General features: G+C 54.3%; 1 protein-coding gene across 3 annotated transcripts in view; it reads left to right on the plus strand.

Moving 5' to 3' along the window:
* The first annotated feature begins 7,251 nt into the window (after positions 1 to 7,251).
* The window catches only part of ARHGAP8 (Rho GTPase activating protein 8), a 58,395-nt gene continuing 46,450 nt past the window's right edge, over positions 7,252 to 19,196 (plus strand). For 2 of the 3 annotated variants that reach the window (XM_047742082.1, XM_047742084.1), the window contains exon 1: positions 7,252 to 7,303. The gene's annotated coding sequence lies outside the window, so the exon portion shown is untranslated. The remainder of the gene's footprint in view (positions 7,304 to 19,196) is intronic. The other variant, XM_047742083.1, reaches the window with a different exon arrangement.

The raw sequence follows: 19,196 nt of genomic DNA on the forward strand, positions 1-19,196 counted from the left end.
GGCCACAAACCCAGCCCAGTCATGGGAGCCCTGCCCACCCTATGACATTTAGGAAAACGGCAGGGGGGATGTTGTCATTGGAGCTTTCCTAGTGTCTTCGCCTGCCTGCACCCCTTCTGAGAGGTAACATTTGCTTTGGGGTGTGTGTGTGTGCGTCCCACAACAGACACCCACTAGTAGGAAACCTCCGTGGGGATGGTCTTGGACCACAAGCGTCCTCCGAAGTGCCCGCTTTGCTCTCCGTGGTGTCAGTGTCTGGAAGGACCAACTTCTGCATTTAGGAAGGCACCGCAGGGCGCAGGAATCACAGGTGGGAGGAGACCTGTGTTCTGGAGGGAGAGGGAGGAGGGGTTCCCTCGCGGTGGCGGAGCTGTCCGAAGCCAAGGATGCCCCCAGCGAAGGAGGGGAAAACTCCGGGATATGGGAGAAAGCCTGGGCACCCGGCATGTGCCTCTAAAGATGTGACTCATTTGTTATCTCCTTTTCGACCGTGAAAGTAATATTTGGCCTATAATTTAAAAGAAAGACTGCTAGGTATAAACCCAGAACGGCTGAAAGTGATACTTGAAATAATGGTTTGCATGTTCATAGCAGCATAATTCACAGTTGCCTGAAGGTGGGAGCAACCCAGGTCGCCCATCGACGGATGAGCAGATGGACCAAATGTGCTCCTTCCGCACCATGGAGTAGGGAGACCCCCATGGAAGGAGATCCCGACGCCTGCCGCGACATGGACGAACCTGGAGGACCTTATGCTCGGTGAAATACACTAGTCACGGAAGGACAAAGTCTGCAGGATTCCATGTTATGCGAAGCCCCTAGAGTCGTCAAACTCATAGAGACAGAAAGTAGACAGGTGGTCACCAGGGGTGTGGGGAGGAGAATGGGGTGTTAGGGTCTAACGGGGGCAGAGTTTCAGCTTTGCAAGATGAAGAGTTCTGCCCACTCACACCATGCTGGGTGAATGTACTCCACCGTTAGAAAGGGTTAGGAAGGAGGCAGGGAGGAAGGAGGAAGGATGGGAGGAAGTAAAGAGAAAGACCTCCTTCCCTCCCTGCAGCATCTCCCTCGGGGAGTGTGGAGTGCCCTGCACTGGCCCCTTGGTTGAGGCCTGAGTGGGGGTTGGGGCGTTATTCCAGTGAGGGACTTGGTCTCCGAGCTCCAGGAATGTCCAGCAGTGACCTTGGGGATTCAGGGGAACATCAGCCAGACAAGTCCCTAATATCGTGATGCTCTTCCACGCTCCGCCCCCGCGCACACCGAAGGCCCACAGACAAGTCCCTAATATCGTGATGCTCTTCCACGCTCCGCCCCCGCGCACACCGAAGGCCCACAGACAAGTCCCTAATATCGTGATGCTCTTCCACGCTCCGCCCCCGCGCACACCGAAGGCCCACAGACAAGTCCCTAATATCGTGATGCTCTTCCACGCTCCGCCCCCGCGCACACCGAAGGCCCACACTTCTTGCTTCCTTGCAGCAGGTGGGGCCATGTGACCGGCCCCGGCCAAGGAGCTCTATGCAGAAGGGACGTGGGGCCCTTTGGAGTTGCCAGGTGGAGACTCTAGGGATCTCACCTTCCCTCTGCCTGGTGATGGGCAGGATTCCAGAGGGGGCTGCTCTGCGAGGTGGGGTCTTGCAGACAAGGTGTGAGTGGGAAATAGATTGAGTCTCTGTGAGCCCCTGAGATGGGGGGATGTTTATTACTGTTGCATGACCCGGCTTGAGCTGGCCGATACGCTCTGCTTTCCCAGATACGCTAGAGGAAAGCGGTTGGTGAACGGGGAGAAGGCTGAGTGGGGTAGGCGGGTTTATGTGTTTACACGTGTTGCGTGCCCTCCTGGCTAGAGCCCAGCCCCAGGGTTCTCATCCTGAATCGGTCGCTACCTTGCTGTGTGATGTTAGGCAAGTCCTCCGTCCTCAGTGTCTGGCATCTGCAGCAAGGATTTTTCCAAATATAAAATTCCGTGAGCTCAGTGATGGTTCTCGGCTTGTGCATGCACCGTGGACACATGCGGAGCGCGAGTATAAGAATGTAAGGTCCCAGACACCAGCGTCCCTGATTCAGCAGCTCCTCGCATGAGACAGAATGGGGCAGACAAGCACTTAATGGGTTTTGACCTGCAAGTGATAATGGCTTAATAATAAACGGATGGTCTTCCCCAAGAACGCTTTTCCTCATGGACTGATGTGTTTGCTTAGAGCTCAGAACTGCTTTAATAGGCTGTAAAAAGCTATAAAAACATAAAGTATCATCCACATCATCACAAGAAGAATTTCTCATGCTGACTTTCTGTTTTCACTATGGGGATTTATGTCAGCCTGTGTTTGGCGGGGGAAGAGGAATGTAAGACAGGAGGCCAGGGAATTGGGCGGGGTTCTCATTTGCAAGCAGAGGAAGCAGATTCTGGCTGATTACAGAGAAGGAGTTCATTAAAGGATTTTGGGAGATCCCAGAGTTGTCGGTAGGTGGGATAGCCAACACTGAGGTACTGCTCCCTTCCAGAAACAGTGCCTCAACTCACCCCAAAGGACAGACGTGGTGGGAAAACAGCCGCTACTGCAGTCCCTGCGCAGGGACACCCCCACTGCACAGGGATGTTCTCACTGCACAGGGATGTCCCCACTGCACAGGGATGCCCCCACTGCACAGGGATGTCCCCACTGCACAGAGATGTTCCAGTTGCCCTGGACTGAACCCACAGCTGCCACCAGGACTGATAGCAATCATGTTCCAAGTACTTGTAGCCACTGCAGCCTCCCCCACCCCCCCACACTGCACATCGCCCTGCTGCCCTTTCCACTGTAATATATTCCCAGACTGGTTCCTCCCTAAGCACGTACATCACAATGGTGGAGCCTTAGTTGTCGTCTGGGCCTTGGTTGCAAAGGAGGCCAGGTAAACCCGTTGTCTGGCCACCTTGCGCAGAAAGATTAGGAAGAGTGAGAATCCCAGTGTAGCCCGGGTGAAAGGTGAAAGGTGCACGGGGGCCAGAAGGCACAACCAGTGTCCCACTCTGATGTCAAATAGGGCATCACGAGCATGGCCTGCTCAGTTGCAAATCAAAAGGATTTCAACAGTTAGGACCAAAGGATCCCAGAAAACATGGTGAACCTCATGGAGGGTCCACAAGGGTCGTCGCAGTTCGCAGTGAGGACTAACAACCAGACACATTTGCTCTGAAACGCGTGCGGGCACAGGCTAGGAGGGTGGATGGAGTGTCCTGACAGCCACAGGGAAGCCTCCTGGCCTCGATGGGTCTCAGGGGCCCGGCCGTGAACGAGAGGAGTGGAACGCAATCTAGAGGATCTAGATTCCTTTAGGCTGCATCCAGCCGCTGTGCCCACATTCAGCAGGGAAATTCTGTTTCCAGGTTTTAATAAGGTTCAAAGCGGAGCAAGTCTTGGCTCCAGCAGCTGGCAGGGAGAGTTAATTTGCGAGAAAACAAATGTGAAGCCTAAGACGTTGGGCCAAAGGATCTTTATTTCCTCCTTCCTTCAAGCTCTCCAACCCCCAGTGCTTATTAATGTGGAATTTGCTGCTTGGGGGAGAGCCAAATCTCCGACTTCATAAACATTTGTAAGAGCAAATTTAATAAAGCCGGGAATAATGCCATTCAGATGTAATTCCTTCGTTTCGCATTATTATTCTTTGTCTTCTATTGCAAAGCATTTGAAATGCACGGAGTTATTGTTATAGCAACAAAAGGAAATGAGTAACTGGTGCCTTGCTGATTAGACGCACTTGGGGAAAAACAGAAAAAAGAACCAAACGGGACCAGCCTGGGTTTTGCTGTTCCTTTCTGTTTCTCTTTCCTTTTACCATGAATGGCGGAACACACCTGCATTGTTTCCCCTCTAATCATTCTATATTATTGCTTTATTGTACATATTTTATTATCACTAAGCTATAGTTGTGGAATTTGTATGAGGTTTATACAAACACAACTGCGAGGAGGGTGGCATTCCCCTTCCACGTCTTGATACCATGAAATTATGGGGCCAGCCGCACACCAACTGGAGGATGTTTTCTCTGACTTCTGCCCAAAGTTGCTTTTTAAAACAGAAAACCTACAAATTGTCCCTCTTTCATGGGGGACCGATCTTTCATTGATACTAAAAAAAAAAAAAAAAGACGTTTGCCTCCCAAAAAGGAAAAGAGAAACGTGGCACCAAGCATTAGATCAACCCAATCCTGTGTGTGAGTCGCTAATATGAATCAAATCCTTGAGGCACCTGGGTGGCTCAGTCGTTTGGCGTCTGCCTTCGGCTCAGGTCATGATCCTGGGGTCCTGGGATCAAGCCCCACGTTAGGAAGCCTGCTTCTCCCTCTCCCACTCTCCCTGCTTGTGTTCCCTCTCTCGCTGTGTCTCTCTCTGTCGAATAAATAAAATCTTTTAAAAAATAAATAAATTGATGTCATTGTCATTTTTTTTTTCATTGTCATGTTTTGAGAGCAAGTACTTGGTGTTGAAATGGGCGCATTCCTGCTCCGTCCAGAGGCTCAGACACACACTTGTGTGAGAAGTTAGCCCCGCAGTCCCTTCCTCGATACCTGGAGCCCTCTGGGAACAAGGAGGGGATGTATTAATAATTTGCAGGCGCACTATGTTAGTTGAACAGGCTGGCTGGTGAGGAGGTTACAAATTCTTTGCACACGAAAAGGCAGCTACTTGGGTAATGATGTCCCTGGGCATACTGGGGAGCAAGAGTGACTGAGTCCGGCGACACAAAAAGACAGGGTGCTGTCACTCACTGCCGACAAGAGCCTGAGGCCCGGAGAAGATCGGCAGTGACACAGGAAAGGAGTTTATGTTAGCGAGGCTGACGCCGGGAAGACAGCGCCCTGATATCTCAAACACTGCCCCCCAAAGAGCTGGAAAGATGTGCGGGTTTACGGAGGGAAAAGGTGGGACAAAGATCGGTGGGAAGGTGCAAGTGGGCCATACAGGTCAGGCCGGTCATTGTCACGGGCTCAGTCACCCAGGGGACTTGCTGGCTCAGGGTGGGCCCTGTTGCTTGAGGGGGTAGTTTTGGTTCCCATCGGGGGACGCTTTGCCTGCAGGGTCTTTTGTGGGAGTTAAGAGATGCGCTGGGAAGAACTTAGTCGGAAGGTCAAGACAGAGGTCAGCATGGAGGCCGTGGGAATCCTCTTTCAACACTAGAAGGAAACTGGAGTCATTCTTTCATCCACATTGATTGGGGCAGGCAGTGAGCAAACAGCCTGCCATGGAATGGGAACAACCAGCGTTTAGAGCTGGGCACGGGTCCTGTCTACACTAATCCATATTCATTTCCTTCATGGTTATCATTAGCAAAACTGGCATGAAGCTGACTGTCTTGACTTTGGGGAGGTTAAGGTCTTTCCCATTCCTGGAATGGTTATGTGTCTTAGACTCAGCCAATCGGAGGCCTTCCCTGGGTTTGGTTTTCTTTCTTTTTTCTTTTTTTCTTGCTTTCTTTCTTTTTTTTTTTCCTGCTAGAATTGTCAGGAGAGAAATTCTGCAATTTGGTTAAATAAATGTGTTATCAGAGGATGCTTTGGGTTGTAAGAATCAGAAAACTCTAAACTAGCTTCAACAATGAGAGAATTTATTGGAGCATCAAACCAGAATGTCCAGAGGTTCTGACAGGCTTCAGGACAGGTTTGATCAAGGGGCTTGTCACTGTCACCAAGGACCCAGTTCCTTACCGTCTCTGTTCAGATCTCTTTGCCTATATCTCTTTGTGGTCACAGGATGGCCCAGTGTCTCTAGTGCACTGATGCGCCTCATCTAGGTTGGGGGAGAGAAAAGGAAAAAGCAGGACTTCTTTTCCACCAACTATTCCAGCTGGACTGGCCTGAACTGCTCCCCGTGGCATGAAGAAGGCCTGTGTTGACTGAGCTTAGGCCCAGTTACTTCGAGAACCTCATAAGCATCACTGCTTAAGAGGAGTAATATTGTGCCGACTGACATCTGCACTCACATATCCTGCGGGAGTTGGGGAGAGGTCAGTATGCCTGATTGGTTATCTTGGCTGCTGTTGGAGGCTCCTGGGCACTACAGAGCCCATAGCACCTGGGACACAGGCAGCTGTGCAACCTTCCATGCAAAGCAGCCTGGGATTGTGGAGCTGCTTGTCCCTCCCCACCTCCCCTCCCCCCAGAAGGGAAGTGGGGAGAGGAGGAAGGGGAGCACTGGAGCTGGGGCAAGGGAAGGATCCTCTGGCTGCTGTGTTGAGGCCAAAGAGGCCGGGCAGAGCAGGGAGGGGCCCGTGGGAGGAGTCTGTCGCAGGAGCCACCTGAGAGGAGCTGGTGGGGCTTAATCTCTTTGGGCCAGTGTAAGGGAGAAAAGTGGGGGGCACCGATTTAGAAGTAAAAGCCATCTGGGCTTGCTGAGGGACCACGTATGGGACGTGAGAGCTGGAGAGGAGCCAAGGATGACCCCTAAGGGTTTGGACAGCGGCCCTGGAGAATGAGACAAGAAGCCCCGGAGAAGAGCTGGCGCTGTCGGCTCAGACCACCCCCCGCCCCCCATGGAGATGTCAGGTGGGTGGTTAGAGGCAGGACTCTGGTCAGGAGATAGAAGTTAGGGATCATCGGGGTATAGACCATATCAAAAGCAGGGCGCTGGATGAGATCAGAGGGAGTGTAGGCGAAAAGGGGGTTCAAACTCGGCCCTGGGGCATACTGCGGGTCAGAACAGTAACAGCTCCCAGAGACAGAAATGCACCACTTGGCCCCCAGGGACCCTTTAGAGACCCAAGTCTTGGTCACCTCTTCCAGGAAGTCTTCCGTGCTCCTCAGAATGGGTCAGGGCCGCCTCCAGGATTGCCCAGCCGCTCTCTCTGGGGGAATTCTGAGCTCAACAGCGGCCCCCATCGCAGTCCCGGGAAGGCGGCTCTTGGCCCAGAGGACTTTTTGGGAGATTTTTATTGAATGTGTCTTCTCGGTTCCTCGAATCTCCCTGCTCCGCACCTCACTTTGCCTGCCCCTAAAATAGGGAAGTGGATCCTCAAGGAAAGCGCCAGCCCCAAGGGTGGGGGCTGTGCCAAGCGGGGCCTTGAGCGAGGCAAGCCTCGGGGGCGCCTCGGGAGCTAGGGGAGAGGGGTTCGGAGCTCGACCCCCGCCCAGCACGCGGGCTCACCTGCGCCACGCGCTTCCGGCCCCGCGCGACCCCGGGGAGCCACCGCTCCCGAAGAGCCGCGCCGCGCGGGCAGGGGCGGGGCGAGGGGCGGGCCCGGTTGGGGGCCACTTCCGGGGCGGGGCCAGGTGAGTCGCGGCGCCGCCGAGCCCAGGTGAGGAGCCCGCGGGGCTGTGGCAGGTAAGGCCGGGAGCCCGCCTGTGCCTCGCGTGGGGACGCCACGCGGTTCCGCGGGTGTGAGCCGGCGGGCGCACTGCGTCCCGCTCAGGTGGGCGCGGCGACACGTGACGTGGCCTAGGGACGCGGGCGAACCCAGCGGCCCCGCCGCGCCGTGTCCCTAGCCCTCCCCCCGTGCACCCACTCCCCTCCTTGCTCCCTGCCCCGCCTCCCTTGCACCTCCTCCTCCCCTGCGCCCTTCCTCTCCTCTCCCTCACCCCTCCCCTCCCTGCACTGGGCCTGAGCCCTCCTTTTCTCCCCCTCCTTCACCAGCTCCAAGCTCCGGGCCTTCTCCCCGCCTCTCCTCCCCGACCCTGCACCCCCTTCCCTGTTTCGGGCCTTCTTTCCTGCCCTCCCCGCCTCTCCTCTTTCTTGCTGCCCGCTCTCTTTGCCCTACACCTCTCCCTTCCTGCTCCCCTCCTCTCCTCTCCCTCCACTCCCTCAGCTCCTCCCTTCCCTTCTCCCCGGCCTTCTCTGGGGCCTTCCTCTCCTCCGCCTTCCCCTGCACCCCTCCCTCCACTCCTCCCCTTTCTCACCCCCACCCCTTCCCCTCCACTTCTCTCCTCCATTGTCCTGTCTGGGTATGGCTGGGCTGTCTCAGTCCAAACTTTCCCTGCCCCCCCCCATTTTCCTCCCCTAATTCATGGCCTCCCATTTGGCTGGGTTGCACACTGTACAGGCCCATCAGACCCTCGCACCCCAAACCAGGGAGGTAGGACTCATCTTTCCATTTCATAGATGAGAAAACAGGCTGAGCAGGTGCTAGGCTGATTCAGACCCAGGGCTCTGGCTGGGTCAGCACACGGAATGGAAGGCCAGGAGTTGGTGGGCCAGAAACTTAGATCGCGCGGCTTGTCAGTCTCCAGAATCAGTTGGAGGAGAGGCCCTGGCCCCTTTCACTGTTCTCAAGCCCTAGCATGGGGTCACTGACCTCAGCACTGGCTTGGAGGGTGTGTGTTTGCAGGGGGCTCCCCAGGCCCCTGGAGAAGGGCCTGTGGAATCCTCAGGAAGCGAGCACAGGGGAGGAATTCCTGTGGGGTGGGGACATGGCCTTGGCCATCTGGTGGCCACAGACTTGGAGGTTTTTGTCTTCTGGGCGTCTGTGAAATGCAGTGTTAACATTCGTCCAGGTGAGAACTCAAAATTTAAATTAAGGCTCAACAGTGAACACCCTTTGGTTGGTCTCTGTTGGCAATTTGGGGACCTTGTTTGTGGGTTTCTCGTTTAATACAGGGACTAACCATTCCTTAACCTAACATTGTGGGCAGGGGGCGGGTAAACAGGGACACAGGGTATGTTGGCCTGAACCCAGCTCCTCCTGTGGACAGCCATCTCCACACTCCCTGCCCACAGGGGACCCAGAGCGAAGCCGGGGGCTAGTGGGAGGCCAAGGAGGGCATCCTGGAGGAGGCAGCCATTGAACTGGAAAATGGATGGGAGGTTGGCATGGAAGGTATGCATGTTGAGGTCACCCAGAGGCCGGGGGATTGTCCACCTGTGAGGTGGGGTGGAAATACCTGCGGAGGACCGGATAGGCGGAGCCGGTAGGAATTTCCTTGGATACACCACTGAGTCCTTGAAATGTGACCTCAGTGAGATGTTTGAAGGTCTGGAAACTGACTTGAGGAGACACCCTGTGGACGTGTGGCATCTCCCCAACAAGCTGGGTCCATCATGGGCACGCCGTGCATGGTGGCTTCGGTTAAGGAGGGGATAGCAAGAGCTCGGACCACCCTGGAGGTGCCTAGCTGCTTATCTTCTCCACATCCAAGAATCCATCCCATTCTTTGATCTTAACCCTCTTTTGGGGATGGGGAAACTGAGGCACAGAGGCAGCAGGAGGAGGAAGGAGCCGCAAGAGGGGGCAGAGCTAGTTTTTAAGCAGGGTCACTTTCTCTCTCAGGGACTCAGCCTCTTAACTTGTGAAATGGCCCTGTTGGCCATCCTTCCCCAGAACAGTCACGATCACCATCACTAAGGGCCATTAAGCCCTCATGGAAGGCTTGTTCGCCCCACTGCTCTCTCACAGCTGCTTCCGAAGCAGGACTGTGACTGTTCCCTTTTACAGATAAGGAAAGGGAGGGAGGGAGGCCCAGGTGACTTTCCGAGGTCGCAGGGCCAGCGGGCGGAGAGCTGGCCTCATGTCCACCGTGTCGCTGCAGCGTCCACACCTCCCCACTGGGCCATGGCGCCTCTGGGGGCACTGAGGTCCGCCTTCTCAGTGGAACTGTTTGAAGCCTGCCTGTGACTGCCCCCCGGAGCTCTACGAAGTTAGCCTCAGGGTAGAAGAAGACTATTTTCCGTTTCTTTTCAGATAAATTATTAAACTTCTCCATCAATCCTTGGGTTGATATGGATGCTCAGGGAAGGTGTACCGTGTGTATCCAGGGGCTCCCCGGGCCTCCGGGGGCACATGTGAGGGGAGCCCTTCTGGGCCCGGCACCGGGGGTGGGGATGGCCTGGAAGATGCCCATGGGGAGCTCTTGCCGGTGACACGCTGCTCCTGAGTCCCGCCCCAGTCCTTTTGGCGGAGGCTCCTGGAACTTCTGGCAGCCAGCTCTGGGTGCTGTCCAGGTTTCTGGGTCCTCAGAGGGCAGGAGACCTGGCTGAGTCTCCGTCCCTGTTTTCTGAAATGGGCCACATCAGGAGCCGGTTGTCCTGAGGCTCAGAAGGGACAGTGTGGACACTCAGTAGGGCAAGGATGGGGCTGAACTTAGTAGTGACTCTGGAGCCGCCTCCCCGACTTCCCCGGCCCCTGGCTGTGTGACCTGGACCTGCTAGCCAGCGTTGCTGGCCATCTCTGTGCCTCGGTTTCCCCATCTGTAAGATACAGGCAATGTTATTACCTACTCATCGGATTCCTGGGAGGATCAAGTGAGTTAATCCACACTGAGCCCCTAATACAAGATGTGGCATTTTATAAGTGTGTTTCTCAGCATCGGTTCTACCCATGGACCCCAGGAGAGTGTGAAGAGTGGACTTGGGTGCGACCCATTCCTTCCCTTGTGGAGGGCAGCCGTTCTCCCTTCACTGACCCTAGACAGATGAGCAGTTAATTTTCGGTTGAGCTGGTGACTGTCCATCAGAAGGAACTGGTTTGGCAGCTCAGGAGTCCAGCAGCTCCTGGGGAGCTGTGTTCCCCACTGCCCCGCCTCCACTGGTGGGTGGTGGGCAGGCTGGGCAGGCACGTTGGTTATCCACAGGAACGCCCTGGTGGTTGAAGCTGGGGAGGATCTGGAACCAGTGGGGCTGTGGGTGGGGCTTCTGGAAAATGCCTTTTCTTTAGGGCTTGTTCTGTGCTAAGTTCTCGGTGCCTCTGAGGCCCCTACAGCTCCCAGGTTTGGGAGCTGGGAGCGAGAGAGGGACCACCTTTGGTTCTGTGCTGTTCAAACACCTTGCAGGTTTTTTTTTATTCATTTGTGTTTTCTTATGTGTGGGGAGGTTCAGACAATTGGAAATAAACAGGACGTCCCAGCATCGGGCACTGTCATGCTACGGCTGAGTCTGACCTATGCTCACCCCCACCATGCCTGCTTCCCCCCAGACCTCTAGCCCGCTCCCTGCCACCTGCTCACCCCCTCTTCCTTTCCTGCTCCTGTAAAGCAGCCCCTAGACTCCATAAATATCACAGTGTGAATCCTGTTTTCACACCATGACTGCAATACCATTGCCACGCTTGAAGCAATGAACACGGGGCCGCCTGGCTGGCTCCCTCAGTGGAACATATGACTCTTGATCTCGGGGTTATGAGTTCAAGCCCCATGGTGGGTATAGAGACTACTTAAAATGCTAAAAGAACAACATAACATAATTCTGTAATATCCAGTGGTCAGAATTTGGATTCCCATTTGCTACAAAGAGCACTTTTTTTTAAAATTTTTTTTTTTTAAGATTTTATTTATTTATTTGACAGACAGAGATCACAAGTAGGCAGAGAGGCAGTCAGAGAGAGAGGAGGAAGCAGGCTCCCTGCCGAGCAGAGAGTCCGACGCGGGGCTCTATCCCAGGACTCTGAGATCATGACCCGAGCCGAAGGCAGAGGCTTTAACCCACTGAGCCACCCAGGGCCCCCAAAGAGCACTTTTTATCTATTTATTTTTTAAGAGCTTCATGAATGATTTTTTAAAAAGAGATTTTATTTATTTATTTGATGGACAGAGATCACAAGTAGAAAAAGAGGCAGGCAGCGAGAGAGAGAAGGAAGCAGGCTCCCCGCTGAGCAGAGAGCCCAGTGTGGGGCTCGATCCCAGGACCCTGAGATCATGACCTGAGCCGAAGGCAGAGGCTTTAACCCACTGAGCCACCCAGGCACCCCAGTAATTTTTTTTTAAGATTTTATTTATATATTTGTCAGAGAGAGAGCATGCGCACACACAAAGCAGGGGGTAGAGGCAGAGAGAGAGAGAAGTAGGCTCCCTGCAGAGCAAGGAGCCGGATGTGGGACTCGATTCCAGGACTCTGGGATCGTGACCTGAGCCGAAGGCAGTTGCTTGACCAACTGAGCCACCCAGGCGCCCCAGGTTTTCTTTTTAAGGAGGCTCCATACCCAGCATGGGAGTCCAACGTGGGGCTTGAACCCATGACCGTGTGTATAAGACTTGAGCTGAGATCAAGAGTCAGATGCTTAACTGACTGAGCCACCCACGTGCCTCCCCCACGACCAAATTTTTTTTTTTTTTTTTTTTAAATCAGGATCCAGATAAGGTCTCTGTGTTTTGGTCAGTTCACCTGACTTGGGAGGCACGGCTGCCCCGTTTTGGGCGTGGCCCGTGCTAGCTGTCTCTTCCTCGGCGACCACTAGGACGCTTCGCCTCAGAACACTCTGCCCCTTGGGTGTGATGTCATCCCTTTCACTTGATTTGATCCTCAGGAAGGTGTCGGTGGGGCTTGTGCCCGCTGCACGGGCCAGGAAGTGGGGCCTGAGGGGAGCTGGCGGCCCCACTAAGGGGCACTGTGAGAAGAAATGACGGACGACTGGGACGGGAATGAGCCCATCTCACCCTGTCCCTGCTGCTCACGGCAGCTGCTCGGGGACTGGGTACTGAGGGGAGCAGAGCCAGGTCCCTGGCTCTGGCAGGTAGAGTGGCCTGACCGTCTCCTGGGACCTGGGGCATTTTTCTTTTCCTCTGGCCACATTGAGGGGAAGTCCGTATTTGGTCTGGCCACTCTGTCACCGGATCTTTCTATAAAGAGGCATCTGATGGCAGAAGTTTGTGGGTTTACCGGGGCTCCGTGGGTCCCACTTCAGTTTCCCAGGAGGCAATGGAGCAGGTAGATTTGAATTCAGATTGTATTATTATTATTTTTAAGGATTTTATTTTTTTTAAGTTTTATTTATTTAGAGAGCGAGAGAGCACAGGGTGGGGTGGAGGGGCAGAGACCGGGAGAGAGTCTCAGGCTGACTCCCTGCTGAGCACAGAGCCTGACGTGGGGCTCAGTCTCCCAACCCTGGGATCATGACCTGAGTTGAAATCAAGAGTTGGGCCCTTAAACTGAGTCATGTGACCAGGAGCCCCTTTAAAGATTTTATTTTTAAATCTCTGTACCCAACATGAGGATTGAACTTAACCACCTCCAGACCAAGAGTTGCATGTTCTACCAACCGCGCCAGCCAGGCAACCTCCCCCCCGCCCCCTGACCCCTGATTGAATCATTGAATTGAACTTGAGCCAGTGGTAATAATAGAAACCATATATGGATCCCTTACTCCCTGCAGGAGCCGTAGGTTCCAGGTAGCCAAGACAGCATGTGCAAAGGCTCTGGGGCAGGAACAGCTTGAAGCATTTGAGGGGCAACCTCAGATGGACTTGGGGCCCATGTGGCTGCATGGGGCAGGAAGTGGGGCAACTTCCTGAGCACCTCAACTTCTGCTGAGCACAGAGCCTGACGTGGTGCAAGGGGGTTGTGTGGTGAGGGCCTGAGGTGGCCCATACCACCTGAGGTGGTGGCGGGGCCCAGGCATGAAGAGCCTGTCTCTCAGGTGTTTGCGGGGGTTTGAATTTCCAAGAACTACAGGCAGGTGTTGGTGCTCAGAGGGTGTCAGGAGATTATGGATTGGGTAGTTGGAAGACCAGCACTTGGGGAGAGTGGTCTGGGCCAGAGCTATGGGTCTGAGGGTGGAGAGCATGGGGCTGAGCATCCTGTAGGAGAGGAGAGGTCCCAAGGCTCTTCCACCCTGATGGGTCTGAGTTGTATGATGGAGACTCTGGCAGTGGCCCCGGCTATGTCCTCTCCAGGGACAGAGCAGCCTGGATGGTGGGCAATGGAGTGAGTGAGGCCAGCAGGGGGAGTGATCTTGAACTGTTGGTCAGACCCCGCTAGGGAGGGCTTGAATGCTGTTTGTGGGTGTGCCTTTGTTCTCTTGTTCAACAGACACTCCCAGCCCTGGGGATGGTAAATGTTGGGCTTCTGGGGTGAGTCAGACTTGGCCTGGCTGTCAGTGAACTTATGGGGATGGGTCAAGGACACACAGACACATGGTGCAGTCTGAGGAGGGCTGTGATGGAGCTTGTGGCTGCCAGAGCTCAGAGGAAGGCCCTCTCCCAGCCTTGGGAAGGTGGGGCTTGGGTGGGTGGGGCAACCGGGGGCATCAGGAGGCTTTTGATTATAATGAAGAGAAAACCCATTTCTGAACTGGGTGATATATTGGCCTATGTAGCTGAAGTGGTCTGGTGACAGTGTGGAGATCAGGTATGGCTTGATCAGGGTTTGGCAGTTCCCTGCCTTTTTTATGAAACTCTGGATCTTCAGTGGGGAGCGAGTCGGCTGCAGCCATTTCATGCCTCATCTTCATACATGGCTATTTGGAGAGAGACTTCTCCAGTGGTCCTCTTTTGAGATCTTTCCCAGAAGCATCTGGAAGACTTTTCCTGGGGCCTCACGGGCTGAATGCACCCACTCCTGTGGCCCCAGAAATTGCCATGTGCTGACTGGCTCAGGCTTGGCTTCCTCAACAAACCTTTGAGAAGAGAGATAGGATTACTCTTAGCCTTAGGGAGGGCTGTGCAGGCGGTGGTGTGTACACCTAAGTGAGCACCTAGGAACTCCAGGCAGGGCACCAGGATTGCTGGGGAGGGAGCAGCCCTGTCTGCCCAGATGGCTGTGGGAGCAGCTGAGCCTTGACATTGATGTCTATAAGAGTCACACAGGGTCGGGCTGCCCCAACAATGGGACAGGTTCCTTCGCCCTTTGGGAGTACCAGGCCTCGGGCAAGGTCATGCAGCTGGAGGCAGCCTGTTTGGATCCTGCTGCTGGTGTCTCAGCAGGGAATCTCGGACAGGTTCTAGTGGCTTCCGGTCCTCCTGCCTGGACAAACGTCTGCATGTGTCTCCTTGCCAGCGTCAGGGACTCAGAGCTGTCTGCGAGGTAGTGGGGGGGTCAGATTTAATGAATTTGGAGCAGAGCTGAAACAAAAGTGTAAAAAATTAGTTTTTTGGGAGGGGAGAGAGTGCCCCAGTATGTGCACAGTGGGGGAGGGGCAGGAGAGAGGGGCTTCATCTCAGGACCCTAAGATCATGACCCGAGCTGAAATCAAGAGTCGACACTTGAACAACTGAGCCATCCAGGTGCCCCTAAAAGTTACTTTTTATGGGGTCCCTCTAGAGACCCTGGAATCCCAGCTCAGTGGTGAACCCTCCCCCTTCTCCTCCCCCTCCCCCTTCTCCTCCCCCTCTCCCTCTTCCCCCTTCTCCTCCCCCATTTCTTTCCCCTCCCACTTCCCCCAGCCAGGAGCAAGGGCTCCAGCCCCTCACATGTGGACACTGTCTCCCCTTCCCCTTGGCCGTGCCAGCCCCTCTACCTGGGCCTTGGTGCCTGCGAAACACAGGCTTAGGGACCTTCCCCTCCTTCCAGATCCCTGTAGCAGAACCCTGTTCTGAGACACAAGCTGAGCCCTTCCTCTGTATACCCTGCACACGACCACACAACTCAAATTCAACTTAGTGCTAATTTGCCCAAGGTAAGTAGGTGTTAATTTGTAGCTACTGCATTAAGAGAATTGCTTTGAGGGCCTGTTTGTGAAATGTGCAAATGCATTTTTACAGCAACAAACCATTTTGCTATGAATTATAAACAGACGAGTCCGGCAATTTGAAATCTCTTTCGCATCACGTCCGCGTTGCCGCACGCCTGCCCTGGTCCACGACTCCAGTCAGGGCCGGCCCCCCTTCCCGACTGCCCAAACCCCTCCATGCGGCGGGGGCTCCTCAGGCCTGGCTCACAGCTCAGGGGGAGAGGGCTCGGCATGGAGAACCCCCGGAGGGAGTTGCCATGGGGCGGACTTGGGTGGAGGGGGACAGAGCTTGTGCCTCAAAGCCACCGCCCAGGACAGAAAGTGTGACTGTAGTGTCTGCACGGTGCTGAGTTCTAGGGCTCCCGGGTCCGCAGGTCTGGGAAGCAGCTCAGCCCCCAGGACACTGATCCGGTGAGGGAGGCCTGTGGTGACGTTAATCTAAGGATCCAGAACGAGGGGCGCACTTGCGTGCAGTACATTTACGGCCGAGGGGACGGGGCACTAACAGTGGGAGAAGTTGCAGAGGGAGAATCCTGCAGACGCAGGTGGTGAGGATGACGAGGAGAGGACGGGCAGTACAGCTTTGGTCTCCGTGCCAGGGAGAGCGCCCTAGAACTGGGCACCCTTCTGAGGGTCTTTTCTTATTCATAAAGGGTCCCTTTTGACCTTCCCTAAACTAATGAGGTGACTCAGGCTGGGCCCCTAGAGAGGGGACCCCCTCCCCACTCCTGGTTAGAGAGTTAGAACTTTCAGCCCCACCTCTCAAGCTCCAGGGAGGGGGCCTGGGGCTGGAGCCTGAGTTCCGACCCCCTTGGTGGTGATTAGTCACCTGCTGAACCGGGGCTGAGCTCTGAGACCCTGAGGCTAAGAGAGCTTCCGGTCAGGTGAGCCACAGCACACCTCTAGGTGTTGGGAGGGTGGTACACCCAGGGAGAGCACAGAGGCTCCATGCATAAAACCCCACCCCCCATTCCTTGCCCCGTGCATCTCTTCTGTTTGCCTGTTCCTGAGTCATATCCTTTCCCACAGGCCGGTGATCATAAGTCAGGTGCCTTCCTGAGTTCCTGAGTCTTCTGCTGAGTTACTGAACCTGAATGGTGGCTGTGGGAGCCCCCGAATTTGTAACCGCATCAGATCGAAGTACACCTTAGCCTGGATACCTGGGATCTGGGACTGGTGTCTGAAATGGGGGCAGTCAGCCCTGGGACTGAGCCCTTAACCAGTGGGGTCTGTGCTGACCCCAGGTCGATTGTGTCAGAGTAAGATTGAACTGTGGGACTCCCAGTTGGTGTCGGAGGATCAGAGAAGTGGCGTTGGAAAAACATTGTTGCTGGAAGAAAACACCACACAGGGGCAGAAAGAACTTCGAGGCTCAGGGAAGAGGCTGTGTAAGGGCCCTGGGGTAGGTAGGAGCAGCATGGGATTTGGGCAAGCCTCTGACGCCTGGTTTCTGTGGCTGCAGCCACCTGAGAAAGGACGCCCAGGGTGAGGGGTGCGGGTGGAGTCAAAGCCTGACTTGAAGCCCCAGGCTGGGGGCCCTCTTCTCCTGAGCCTGAGCCTGCTATCTTGTTAGGAAGGTAGGCGGGGCTAGAAGTGCCTTTCCTCATTCAGGGTCCCTTTCTTGCAAGGCTCAGGGTGCCTGGAGCAAAGTCACATTAAAAAATAATTTCCAGGAGGGCGCCTGGGTGGGTCAGTGGGTTAAGATGATGCCTTCAGCTCGGATGGTGGTCTCAGGGTCCTGGGATCGAGTCCTGCATTGGGCTTTCTGCTCAGCAGAGAGCCTGCTTCCCCCTCTCTCTCTGCCTGCCTCTCTGCCTACTTGTGATCTCTCTGTATCAAATAAATAAATAAAATCTTAAGAAAAATAATTTCTAGGAAAGGGATAAAGCTGTGACTGTCACACGGATATAGACTTGAACACATGTTAAGGATTTTATTAAACTCACGAGGGAAGCAGGCAGATGCTGTCACTGGTTGAAAGGAGGTTCTGAAGTGCGGAGGCATTTACAGATCCGGAATATGGAAATGAAAGTGAAAAGGGAGGGAATGGAGCATTTCAGGGGAAGAATGGGGAGCGGGAAGAGAGAGGAGTCACGGAATTCCACTGGGCAGGATGGAATTTGCATGTCTGCAGACGAGAAATGATTTTGTCTTGCTCTCGCTGTCAACAGTTTGCAGAGTTATCAAGTAGCTCCCAAAGGATGGAGTTAGCCCAGCAGGGCGTCTCTGTTCTAGACAAGGTGTACTTTTTCGTCAGGGCACAGGTTTGTTCCCACACCTACGAGAAGGCACCCGTGGGGACTGGCCGTCAACACCAGGAAATCCGCTGGTAACGTGAGGTTTAAGTAATAGTTTAAGACCCTTGGTGAGCAAGGGGGGGTCCCATTGCAGAGACCAGCCTAGGAGTCACAGGTGCGTTCTGGTGCAACATAGGCCGACACCTTCAAGAACTTCCTGGAAGGAATTCTGATAAGACAGAATTAACTGGTTGGCACAAGGGGTGGGGTGGGGTGGGGGAAGGTGCCAATGTTTACTCTCCTCTTTGCATTTAAAAGAATATGTTTGACATTTCCCACCGTATTTGGAGTCATTCTGGTTCTAGGCAGGAATCAGGAAACCTGGTTTTAAGATCCAGCTCTCCACTGACTTGCTGTGTGACTTTGGGCAAGTTCCTTATTGTCTCTGGGCCTGTTTTCCTGCTGTACAGTGACAGTTGATGGCACAGTATGTTCACTGTGGTCCTTCCTGGGATCACTGTTTTGTGATTCTGATAATCCTTGGGAAGGAGGAATCTGGGTATGTGAGAGATTTGTCTCAGGTTCTCCAGGGACAGAGAACCAATAGATACTCATATATAAAGAGTTTTGTTTCAAGGTATTGGCTCATGTGGTTATGGGGACTGGCAAATCTAAAACCTGCAGGGCCTTAGGAATTCTGTGTTGTAGTCTTGAGGCAGAAGCCGTTCTCTGAAAAAAACCTCTGTGTTTGCTCTTAAGGTCTTCTACTGATTAGATGAGGCCCACCATGCTATGGAACATTATCCGCTTTATACAAAGTCAACTGATTGTAAGTCATATCTACAAATACCTTCACAGCAACATCCAGGCTAGTGTTTGACCAGACAGCTGGGCACTGTTGCCCAGACAAGTTAACACAAAAATCAACCATCACAAGGCCAATGGGACCAGACTTACCCTGGTGCCAGAGCCCACTGTTCCCCCAGATGCCTCCTGGCCAGTCAGCACCACCTGGGCTCCTGGACCTGGAGAAGGCAGAGCAGTTGTGTCTGGTGGGGATAGGACACTGGCCTCCCAGAGGAACTCCTGGGCTCCTTAGTGGCAGCCGTGGGACGGACTTCATTCTGCTCTGGCCGTGTTCCCATCCTTTGTGGGGTGGGGTCCCAGTGACCCCATGCAGCAGGGGTAAGGAGTGTCAGACTGTGGTGCAAACCCCGGGAGCACTCCAGGATGGTGGGGAGAGCCTTATTTTACTCTCAAGTATAGGATTGGAGGAGTGGGCATGGCCCCCGGGTCCATCCAGATAGATCTGCACCCCCCACGCCCCCAGACTGGCTCTTGCCCCCGGTTGTGTGTGACATGCCCGCGTCTGAGCACACAGACTTCAAAACGAAGCTGCCTGTGGTTTCTGAGATAGGCGGTCTGGGTAAAGGTTTTGAGCCTGTAAAGAGGAGTAAGTATCTTTCTGTTTGGTTCAAGCAGACTCTGGAGGAAAAACAAAGCTGTCTTGGCTTCCGTGGCTTTGAACTCCCAACTCCCCACCAGTTCCTTGCCAAGACCTCCCGCTGTGCCGCTCAGCAGGGAGGCCTTTCCCCAAGGGCACAGGAGC

The sequence above is a fragment of the Lutra lutra genome, chromosome 8, assembly GCF_902655055.1.
Source record: "Lutra lutra chromosome 8, mLutLut1.2, whole genome shotgun sequence".
Taxonomy (NCBI): Eukaryota; Metazoa; Chordata; class Mammalia; order Carnivora; family Mustelidae; genus Lutra; species Lutra lutra.